Source organism: Rattus norvegicus, chromosome 9 (genome assembly GCF_036323735.1).
Source record: "Rattus norvegicus strain BN/NHsdMcwi chromosome 9, GRCr8, whole genome shotgun sequence".
Lineage (NCBI taxonomy): Eukaryota > Metazoa > Chordata > Mammalia > Rodentia > Muridae > Rattus > Rattus norvegicus.
In genome coordinates, this window is record NC_086027.1 from 11434294 (window position 1) to 11446522 (window position 12229).

The window sequence follows — 12229 nt, forward strand, 5'->3', positions numbered from 1 at the left end:
GGAGGTCATAGGCCTAGAAGGGGTAGCCTTTGCTCTCAGTGGAGCTGCCATTCTTTCTGCCATTCCTCGCCCTCTGCCACAGGACCAGAGACTTCCCTATACAACTGGCTGGCCTTGCCAAAGACCTGGCAGGGCTTCTCCCTGTAGAATAGGACACATAGAGTCCTTGAAGACTCACCAAGAGGTCTCCTCCACACAGGTTCCTTGTTGTCAAAGGGAAATGTTCCTGCAGAATCCTGCCATGGCAGCAGGAATTTCAACCTGGCTGCTCTTGGTCCAGCTCACTGGGTGCAGGCCTGAGGCCCAGGGGTATCTGGGGAAAGAAGCAGCACACACTACCTCACAGCTCTCTCTTTGTTGGATGCAACTGCTAGGACTGTGATAGGTTTTTTGTTTCTTTGTGGGATTAGTAGAAATACCTACAAAGCTGATTAAAGTTGCAACACACCTTCATACCCAGCGTGCAGAATGTTTTTACATCGTTGTTTTTCCTGTTTTATGTTTGGATTTTGTTTTTTCATCCCCTCAGGAAATTTCCCTGTGCTTAGAATGTTAAGCACACGCTCGGGAGGGATCGATTATTCAAGTTCGGCAAAGCTTTTGTTCTCACCATCACTCCACAGATGATGCCATTACTTACTTTGAAATAAGAAAACAGTTATAGAGAAGTAAATTAACCTGTAAGCTATCAAAGAAGAAACACATCATGATTGTGGAATGGCACCCCAGTATTTTGTATTTCCTAAGTTATTTTTATTTTAAACTTTTTTTATTGGGTTTTTTGGGTACATTTCATCTTTTTTAAATCCTTAAAGGTATCTTTTATTCCTCTCCTCCCATTTACAAGGTGGAATTTCACCTGTGATTGTTAGTCCAGATAGTTTGGTCAATGGCTTAGACATCGCCTTGGCCTAATTTCCTTGGCATAAGCTGAGTTAGAAGCAGACTCAAAGGTTTAGGACCAACAAATAATGAATTCCACTACATCTGGATCCCTAGCCTCACAGCCAGGAAGGGACTGGATTTCCATTCACTATTTAAAAAAAGATGCAGTTCATTAACATGTAAAAAAATTTCTCAAGTATATTAAAGTGTTTACCATGGTCATACAGTTTTTCAAATACCTGGCATTCATCTTTTTCCAAAACCTAAAATTTCTTTCTTATTCACATTTTTTTGATTTTTTTTTGGTTTAGTATCATTTTTTTAAATTTCAGTTTTTTAATAGATATATATGTTTTATTCAAACGTTATTCCCTTTCCCAGCTTTTGGTCCATAAGCCCCCTTGCCGTGCCCTCTCCCATATGTATGGTCCCCCAATTCATGCCACTTAGAAACCCCTTCCCGGACATTTCCCTGCACTCAGGGTCCAACCTTGTTAAGAACAAGGGCTTCCCCTTCCACAGGTGCCCCAACAAGGATATTCTCTCCTACATATGCAGTTGGATCCCTGGATCAGTCCACGTATAGTCTTTTGCTAGTGGTTTATTTGGTTGGCATTGCTGTTCTTATGGGGTTGCAACCCCTTCAGCTCTTTGAATCCTTCTTCTAATTCCCATAAAGGGCGTCCTGTTCTCAGTTCAGCAGTTTACTGGCAGCACTGACCTCTTTATTTGACATGCCCTGGATGTGTCTCTCAGGGGAGATGTATATCCGGTCCCTTTCGGTAAGCACTTTTTAGCTTCATCAATCTTACCTAGTTTTGGTGGCTGTATATATATATGGGCCACATGTGTGGCAGACTCTGAATGGCTGTTCCTTCAGTCTCTGCTTTAGATTTGGCCTCCATATCCCCTCCTATGGATATTTTTGTTCCCCATTTTAAGAAGGAGTGGGAGCATCTGCACTTTGGTCATCCTTCTTCTTGAGTTTCCTGAGATCTGTAGATTGCATCTTGGGTAATTTGAGGTTTTGGTCAATATCCACTTATCAATGAGTGCATACTGTCAATGAGGGGTGCTGAGAATCTGGAAGAGAATGAGGGACAAGAGACGTGACGAAGGACTCCAAGACAAGAGTCTGATCAAGGTGACAATTTTATTTTTCCCCAAGGCTGAATTTGTACCATAAAAAGGGTAACAGAGAGAGGGGGGAGTAAGAAACATTTACCCACGCCAAGGACACAATATTCAGGTGGTCAGGGAATCGGCTGATGTTGACAGGTTGTCAGAAGGGTCACAGGTTTGTCATATCTATAAGTCAGCAAGATGTTGGTTTTTCAGAAAGGTTACAGGTCATGACATTGGGTATGTTAACGTCACACGTTATCATATGATTATTCATCTTGACCACCACATTTGCATTAGTCTTCTGTAGCTTGCTGGGGATTTTGCATGAACCCAGTCATACTTAATGCTAATCATAATAATAACATCAATAATGGAGGGCTTCAAGGACATCGCTCCCAACAGCATACCAAGTGTGTTTTTCTGTGATTGGATTACCTCGCTGTGGATGATATTTTCTAGTTCTTTCCATTTGCCTATGAATTGAACGTAGTCATTGTTTTTGATAGCTGAGTGGTACTCCATTGTGTAGATGTACCACATATTTCGAATAAATTCCTCTGTTGAAGGGCATCTGGGATCATTCCAGCTTCTGACTATTATGAATAAGGCTGCTATGAACATAGTGGATCATATGTGTTGTTGTATGTTGGAGCATCTTTTGAGTATATGCCCAGGACAGGTATAGCTGTGTGCTCAGGTAGTGCAATGTCCAATTTTCCAGGAACGTTCAGACTGATTTCCAGAGTTCTTGTACCAGTTTACAATCCCAGCAACAATGGACGAGTGTTCCTCTTTCTACACATCCTCGCCAGCATCTGTTGTCACCTGATTTTTTGATCTTAGACATCCTGACTGGTGTGAGGTGGATTCTTAGGGTTGTTTTTATTTGCATTTCTCTGATGACTAAGGATATTGATCATTTCTTTAGGTGCTTTTCAGCCATTCTATATTCCTCAGCTGAGAATGTTTTCTTTCGTTCCGAACCCCATTTATTAACAGGGTTGTTTGGCTCTCTGTACTCTAACTTCTTCTCTTTTGTGTATACTTTGGATATAAGCCCTCCATCAGATGCAGGATTGGTAAAGATTTTTTCCCAATCTGTGGGTTGCCTTTTTGTCCTAATGACACTGTCCTTTGCCTTACAGAAGCTTTTCAGTTTTATGAGGTCCCATTTGTCGATTCTTGATCTTAAAGCATAAGCCATTGGTATTTTGTTCAGGAAATTTTCCTTAGTGCTCATGTCTTTGAGACTCTTCCCTACTTTTTATCCATTACTTTTAGTGTATCTGGTTTGATGTGGAGGTCCTTGATCCACTTGGACTTAAGCTTTGAACAGGGTAATAAGAATGGGTCAACTTGCATGCTTCTACCTGTTGACCTCCAGTTGATCCAGCACCATTTGTTAAAACTGCTATCTTTCTTCCATTGGATGTTTTATCGCCTTTGTCAAAGATCAAATGACCATAGGTGTGTGGGTTCTTTTCTGTGTCTTCAATTATGTTCCACTGAGCTGCCTGTCTGTATGCCAATACCATACAAACTATTGCTCTGTAATACTGCTTGAGGTCAGAGATGGTGATTCCCCCAGAAGGTCTTTTATTGTTGAGTATAGTTTTGCTATCCTGGGTTTTATGTTATACCAAATGACGACAAATTGCACTTTCTACCTTTATAAAGAATTGAGTAGGAATATTGATGGTGATGGCATTGAATCTGTAGATTGCCTTTGGCAAAATGGTCATTTTTTACCATATTCATCCTGCCAATCTATGAGCATGGGAGATCTTTCAATCACCTGAGACCTTCTTCAATTTCTTCAGAGATTTGAAGTTCTTGTCATACAGATTTTTTACTTGCTTGGTTCAAGTAACAGCAAGTTATATTATAGTATTTGGGACTATTGTGAAGGGTGTCATTTCCCTAATTTCTTTCTCAGCCTGTTTACCCTTTGAGTAGAGGAAGGCTACTGAATTGTTTGGGTTAATTTTATACTCGGACAGTTTGCTGAAGTTGTTGATCAGGTTAAGTAGTTCTCTGGTGGAATTTTGGTGTTGCTTAAGTAGACTATCATATCATCTTCAAATATTAGTGTTTTGACTTCATCCCTTCTAATTTTTTCCCTTTGACCTACTTTCATTGTTTGATTGCTATGGCTAGGACGTTAAGTACCATATTGTACTTAAGTAGGGAAAGAGTGGGCAGCCTTGTCTAGTCCCTGATTTTAGTGGGATTCCTTCAATATTCTAAGTTTAGTTTGATGTTAGGTACAGGTTTGATGTATTTTGCATTTTCCTATATTTAGATTCAGGCCTTCAATTCCTGATCTTTCCAGGACTTTATTAATGAAAGGTTACTGAATTTTGTCAAATGATTTCTCAGCATCTAATGAAATGATCATGTGGTTTTGACTTTGTTCATATGATGAATTTCGTTGATGGACTTCCGTATATTAAACCATCCCTGCATCCTTGCTAGGAGGCCTACTTGACCATGATGGATGATTGTTTGGATGTGTTCTTGGATTCAGTTTGCAAGAATTTTATTGAGCATTTTTGCATCAATATTCATAAATAAAATAGGTCTGGATTTCTCTATCTTTGTTGTATCTTTGTGTGGTTTAGGTATTGTGGCTTCATAGAAGGAGTTTGGTAGTGCTCTGTCTGTTTCTATTTTGCGGAATAGTTTGGACAGTATTGGTATGAAGTCTTCTATGAAGGTCTGATAGAATTCTGCACTAAATCCATCTGGTCCTGGGCTCTTTTTGGATGGGAGATGTTTAATAGCAGTTTCTATGTCTTTATGAGTTATGGGGTTGTTTCGATGGTTTATTTGTTCCTGATTTAACTGTGGTACCTGGTATCTGTATAGAAAATTGTCAATTTTCTCCACACTTTCCAGTTTTGTTAAATATATGTTTTTGTAGTAGGATTTGATGATCTTTTTAATTTCTTCAGATTTTGTTGTTATGTCTCCCTTTTATTTCTGATTTTATTAATTTGGATACACTCTCTGTGACTTCTGGTTAATATGGCTAAGCATTTCTGTATCTTGTTGATTTACTCAAAGAACCAGCTCCTGGGTTTGCTGATTCTTTTGATACTCGGTTTTGTTTCTTCTTGTTTGATTTCAGCCCTGAGTTTGATTATTTCCTGCCTTCTACTCCTCTAGGGTTTATTTAATTTTTTCTAGAGCTTTTAGGTGTGCTGTCAAGCTGCTGACATATGCTCTCTCTTGTTTCTTTTTGCAGGCATACAGAGCTATGAGTTTTCCTCTTAGCGCTGCTTTTATTGTGTCCCATAAGTTTGGGTATGTTGTATCTTCATTTTCATTAAATTCTAAGAAGTCTTTAATTTCTTTCATATGTCTCCAATGACCAAGTTGTCATTGACTTCAACTTCCATGTGTATGTGGGCTTTCTGTCCTATTTGTTGTTATTGATCAGCAGCCTTAGTCCGTGGTTTTTTGATAGGATGCATGGGATTATTTCTATCTTCCTGTATCTGTTGAGGCCTGTTTTGTGACCGATTATATGGTCAATTTTGGAGAAGGTACAATGGGATGCTGAGAAGAAGGTATATCCTTTGGTTTTAGGGTGGAGTGTTCTATAAATATATGTTAAATCCATTTGTTTCATAACCTGTTAGTCTTTCTGTGTCTCTGTTTAATTTCTGTTTCCCTGATCTGTCCATTGATGAAAGTGGTGTGTTTAAGTCTCGTACTATTATTGTTTGTGGGGCAATGTATGATTTTTTTGAGCTTTAGAAAGGTTTCTTATTGTTTAGGGACACAACTGCTATATACTTGACAAATATAGCAATCACCCAGAATAACCGTAGAAAGCATGTGACTGTTGGCCACATGAGGATGAGTTTCTTTCAAAGATCATCATGATTTTTGGTAAGATCTTCCCTGTAATTGGTGGCATAGCTTCCCACAAACATGGTCCAGTTGTCTAGAATCTCCTCCTTGGTTAGCATCCCATCCTTGGTTTTATCTGACTCATACACCAGATGCTGGGCCTCAGCCTGTGCATGGTCATAGTCCTGAGGGAGGATCCAATGGTGAATCTCATCCTAATCCAGTTTCCCATCCTTGTTTAGATCTGGGAAATCATTGAACTTTTCCCTAGACAAAACCCAGTCGGTCTCAGGGCAATTGTCCTCATGAGAAAAAGATGTCCACAATGTACTCATCCTAGTCCACAAAACCATCACCGTTCTTGTCGATATTCTCCAGCATTTCCAGAACTACAATCTCCTTCATATGTTCTAAATCCTCTTAGTGCAGAAAAGCAATGAACCCGTACTGAGTAGCTGTCAGGTCACCGTCAAGGCCTTAAACCTCCTCTCATCTCGTGGAGGCAACTTTTTAAAGTTGTGATGATCAGAGCTATCTTGGAATTCAGCAAGGTTTCCCAGGTAGTAGCCATAGGTAGCCTGCTTGTATTCTTCCCAGGAGATTTTTCATCTATGTCCCTATCATAATCCTTCCAGAGTTTAGCCACATTTTGGTTGATGTATCTTTTCTGTACCTGTTTGATCCAAACTTTCAGGTCCTCAGTAGTAACAAGGCCGCCTTCATCACTGTCGATTGGATCAACAATTTTCCCCAGCCTCTCCTGCTCTCGTTCAGGATTAGCTATCAAAGGTCTTGGAGTCCTCCTTGCCCAGGAAGACCTCATGATCGTACAGGAAGCTGTGCTTATGCTCTGGTGGCCACTCGCCCTGCTCTGAATCGGGACAAACCATGTGCTCCTTGCTCATCATGCTCTTGGCCATGAACGCCAGGACCAGTGCCAGCAGCAGCCCATGGAGTGTCCCAGGCTGACATCATGCACCACAGTCGTGATCAAAGGGCAGCAGCAGGGAAGTAGGGGCTTAGAGCACCTTATCAGCTGTCCCTTCCCCAGAGAGGGCTTTTGTTACATTTCAAACGTTATCCGTTTTCCTGGTTTCCACAAAACCCCTTATAAAACCCCCTCCCCCTTCTACTGTGAGGGTGTTACCACACCCACCCAAACACCAAGGCCTACCTGCCTCCCTCTTCTGGTTTCCCCTGCACTGGGGCATCAAGCCTTGACAAGACCAAGGGCTTCTCCTCCCATTTGTGCCCAAGAAGGCCATCCTCGTCTACATATGCAGCTGTAGCCATGGGTCTGTCCATGTGTACTCTTTGGATGGTGGTTTTCGGCCCTGGTAGCTCTGGGTGTTTCTTAATGTTGTTCTTATGGGGCTGTAAACCCCTTCAGCTCCCTCAATCCTTTCTCTTACTCCTCCATCGGGGACCCTGCTCTCAGCTGAATGGTTGGCTGCAAGTATCTGCCTCTGTATTTGTCATGCTCTTTACCCCACTCTTTTGAGCAGATCACCACAGAGCAACGAAGATTTATTGTCTTGGCATGATGATGTACAGACAAATAGATGATGTCTTAATTCCTATAATTCTTATAATTCTATAAGAATTCCTAAAATTAGATTAGTAATTTTAAGCTCCTTTATAATGGGACAGCTATTATGTTTTCTCTGGTAATCAAAATTGCATTGAGTACTCTTCCTTCTTAAATTGTCATGAGTGAATTGCTTCTGCAATACCAAGTAGGCATCTACAAATTAGAGCCCATCCTAAGAGGGTATAAACCAATTAATCAAGGTTCATAAAAAGAGAACTAATCATTTACAAAAGTGCAAGGACAGAACATAAATAATTGACTGGATTTGCCTATAGGCAATTTCACTTATTCTTTTCTCATAAAAATTACAGCTTTTATCTCTCCATGAATGTGCAGAGCTAGTGACAGCTGTTTATCCTGATGATTACTCTTCATGGATATGCATGTAAACATTCCCTGTCATAAACTGATTATCCAACTTGTGATTTGAATTCCTGTGCAAACTTGGGGTGAACTTTTCACCATGTGATGCTGTGTTCAGAAAGATATACAAATGCTGAGGACAAAGAGAGAGAAAGCTTTTTAGACAGAACTGAACTGAAGAGAACAGAACTCAAGAAGAACTTAGAAGTAAAGGCATAGCGTTCAGAGTAAGGCATTGAGAGTAAGGAAATTATTGTGACATAAGAGCAAGAGGAAAGGAGATAAGAAGAAGAGAGCAAGGAGAACCGTTTAAGTCAAACTTTATGGATGCAAACTTTTGTCTTTTAGGAAAACTGAAGAACTTAGAAATAAAGGTTAAAATCACTGATCTTCAGCCTTCAGCCTGGCTCACTGGCTAGCCTGTGCTCTTCAGTCAGGCTCACTGGCTAGCCTCTGCTCTACAGTTAGGCTCACTGGCTAGCCTGTGCTCTTCAGCCTGGCTCACTGGCTAGCCTGTGCTCTTCAGTCAGGCTCACTGGCTAGCCTCTGCTCTTCAGTCAGGCTCACTGGCTAGCCTTTGCTCTACAGCCTGGCTTACTGGCTAGCCTGTGCTCTTCAGCCTGGCTCACTGACTAGCCTGTGCTCTTCAGTCAGGCTTAGTGGCTAGCCTCTGTTCTTCAGTCAGGCTCACGGGCTAGCCTCTGCTCTTCAGTCAGACTCACTGGCTAGCCTCTGTTCTTCAGCCTGGCTCACTGCCTAGACTCTGCTTTTCAGCTGGGCTCACTGGCTAGACTCTGCTCTTCAGTCAGGCTCACTGGCTAGCCTCTGCTCTTCAGCTAGGCTCACTGGCTAGACTCTGCTTCTCAGCTGGGCTCACTGGCCTATGGGGCCCTAGCACATCGCTTAACCATCTGCTCATGACTGCCTGACCACAGTGACCACCTGACCACCCTGACTTCTTAAAGTCATTCTCTAGAAAGAGCACCAGAAACCAAAGAGAAACACCACAGCAAACTTTTCCCATGGGCTTTGCTTAACCTTAAGTGCTTTCATTATTTCTTTAAAAGAGTGAAATATAATTTCGGCTATTCATATGGCCAAGAGAGCTGTGCAGTAGTCACTGCTTTATGGAATTTGGTGATAAATCAAAAGATTCCTTTATTCTATTACGATGTTATCTGTATGCTGTACATGTATGTTTAGAAAACACAACACTAAATTCCTAAATCTAGATGTTTTAAGACATCAGCTCATGGAGAAAATAACTGCTTACCTATTTAGACTGGCGTTTTTGCTATACTGCAGGTAAAATCAATTTTCCACACTACTCCCATGATTTTCAAGAATGATTAAGAGAAAAATAAGTTGAACATAATGGCCAGAAAGGGGGTTCTGTCAAGTTGTCTTATGTGGGACAAGATACCAAACTATGATGGTAAACCTCAAACCACCTGTTCCCAAAACTAACAGAACTTACAGAAAATACATACTTTCTTATCATTCCTCCTCCCCAATGGTCAGTGATTTAATGAGCACCTACTACGATCCTAGCACTGTGCATCTAAGTGTGTTATGGTGAATAAAATACTTAATAAAAAGCCTCATTAAGGAATAAAGAAAAATGAAACATAACTTTGAAACTCAGAATTCAATATAAGCAAAACCACCATTTCTTCAACTGGTGATTTCTGAAAACTTGATCATTTTTTCCATGGGCTTGTATAGTAATGATACTGAGTCTTGATTTGGTAAATCACAAAAAGCAAGTCACACGTCTTTCTTGGCTCCCACAACTGTCAAAGGGAACAACACTGTCGCTGTCCATTGTGCTTCCCTATCAATCCTGCTATGGATGGTAATGAATTCCAGTCTTTTCAATGTGAAAACAGGCCACCACTTGAGGGGAAAGGTTATTACAATTACCCAAACCGGTATATTCTCTAAAATTTTCACATAGCATTTTACTGATATCACAATGTAAATTCACCACAAATATTTAACCAATAAAAATATTGAATAGCTCTGCAAATAGGAGCGATAATCATATATACTTGAAAACAACTATTATGGAAACAAAGGATGTACTAGGAGAAAAGATACATCACTAAAAGCTACACAAGCAGCAAAAAATACACTATATTTCTTGGTTTAAAAGTTAGGTGATACACTTGATCTGTAAAGACAGGCAATGTACTTGATCTTTAAGCCCTTCAACTGTGCCCTGTCCACATAGAAACTGCAGTAGATGACAATCTTTTGTAAGATTTATTTATTTATATGTGAGACAATGCAGCTGTCCTCAGACACAGCAGAAGAGGGCATCAGTACTCATTACAGATATTTGTGAGCCACCATGTGGTCGCGGGCATTTGAACTCAGGACCTCTGGAAGAACACTTGGTGCTCTTACCCACTGAGCCATCTCTCCAGCCCTCACAATGGCCTCTTACACAGCATCACAGTGGTCTATTTCACTAGATGGCTCCAGGGTGATAACAGAGAAACTTTCACAGTTCCTGAGCACTTCTGAGTTCAAACACCACCAGTGCCAACTCTGTGCTATTGGCACATTCTGACCTGTCTCCTAAGGGTTGTCAGCCACAAAAGGGACAGGTTAGCACCAGACAGCATTCACTGCCCTATCCTTAAAACCCCCTCGATTCTGAAAAACCACATTCCATGCTTGCTCCACATTTGAGGAAGCCAAATGGTTGATCTGGCTCAAGGCTCTACTTTTCTTAGCTCATCAACTTTCTTTTTCCACTTCTTGTCACAAGAAGTATTTTTTTATGCTGCAACTACACTGCAGTGTGTGAAGGAAACCACCATAAACTCTGGGTGCCACCTCTTGAAATTTAAAATTCACAGAACAATTCATGGCTTTCTAATCAGCACCATGGAAAATAAACAAAAAACAAGCAAAACCATTCCAAAGGAACTTGCTCATCTGGAGGCCTGCTCATAGCAGGCAGGAAAGAATTAAATTATGCGGAACTGTAATCTCTCAGAGCTTTGGAGGCTAAAAAAGAGGAAATCCCTGTTTATGTTCCCTTTTTCCGAGTAATTGAAGGAGGGTATTTTGCATCCTCCAAATACAATCTCTTGCAAGGGGCAACCAATTACAAAGTAGATCAGAAGAAATCTATTAAATAATACATATTCATTGCCTGAGGTTTTAAGAAAATATATTCCCAAGATACCCATCCTTTAACATACAATAGAAACATTACAGGGAGTGTGCCACCAGGCTAACCTGCCTCTGAAAAGCCTGTCCTGCCCTGGCAAGTACAGGTCATTTAATTCTAAGTCAATCTGGAGAGAGGTGACAGCCCCAAGTTGCTCTGGGGATGTCAGAGCACAGCTCTCATGCACACTCCGATTACCTCTCCATTCTTTCCTAATGCCACGGGCTTTCCAATCCCTCCTTCAACTCTCCATACATCCCTGAACCCTCCCTTCCCCTACCCAATGGGCTCACTTTGCATTGCCTCCTTCTGCCACTGCTTTCCCAGGACAGGGGTACCGGGGGGGGGGGGGGGGGGGGCAGAAAGAGCCTAAGGAGGGACGCGGGTCTCCTACCTACCTTGTGTCTGCTGCTCTGGTGGTGCAGCCCGCCCTGCTTGCTGCTTGCTGTCCCTGGGTACCAGACCTGAGTTCGGGCTAGGGGTCCGCGCGAGCGCCACGCCTCCAGGTCCCCTGGCAGAGCTTGCCTGGGCTTCGTCCCTGGACACTGCAAGGCTGCAGTCTCCGTTGGAAACCCAGCCACTGTCTTAGCGCGCCCTCCCGTGGCCGAGGTGACCCCCAACGCCGTTACCGCCCCCTTCCCTGTCAGCTTCTTCTGATTTTTCTTTTCATTTTTTTCTTTTCTCTTTTTGTTCGTGATGTGGCGCCTGCGAAGAGCTCGTCTACAGGAAGGAGGACATCGTGCAGGCAGAATCACCTCTGCCGGAGTCGGAGAGGGAGAGAGAGGAGTCAGCTTGGGCGGCGGCGCCCCGGCTGCCGGCACCTGCGGAAGGAAAACTCGCCCAGGCACACGCGCTGCTGCCGGCGCCAAATATAACGCGCCCGCCCCGCCCCCTCAGGCCCCGCGCTCACCCACGAGCTCCGCGTGCACTGAGGCCGGGCTCCGGCGCGGTCGAGCGGCGGGGTGGGAAGGACACGTGTGCCCACTCCGCGGTGCAGGCAACACCGAGAGGCGGGACATGGCGAGGCGTGTGGTGTGGAGCTCCGGACTCCGCCCAAGCCAGTCAGTCCCCCCTCAGGGCTCTGTGGAGGCCCAGGGCGGCTTTTGTGGTCCCCAGGACCACCGTGACCTACCCGTGGCCATTGCCTCCGGAGCTTCGCGCTGTCCCAGGCTCCGGGCTTGGACAATGTGATTGTGGTTGCCACTCTCCTAGGCTGGCTCAGC

General features: G+C 42.9%; 1 pseudogene; it reads right to left on the reverse strand.

The window, feature by feature from the left end:
* Positions 1 to 1306: 1306 nt before the first annotated feature.
* Positions 1307 to 12025, reverse strand: LOC134480447 (reticulocalbin-1-like; annotated as a pseudogene).
* Between the last annotated feature and the right edge of the window lie 204 nt (positions 12026 to 12229).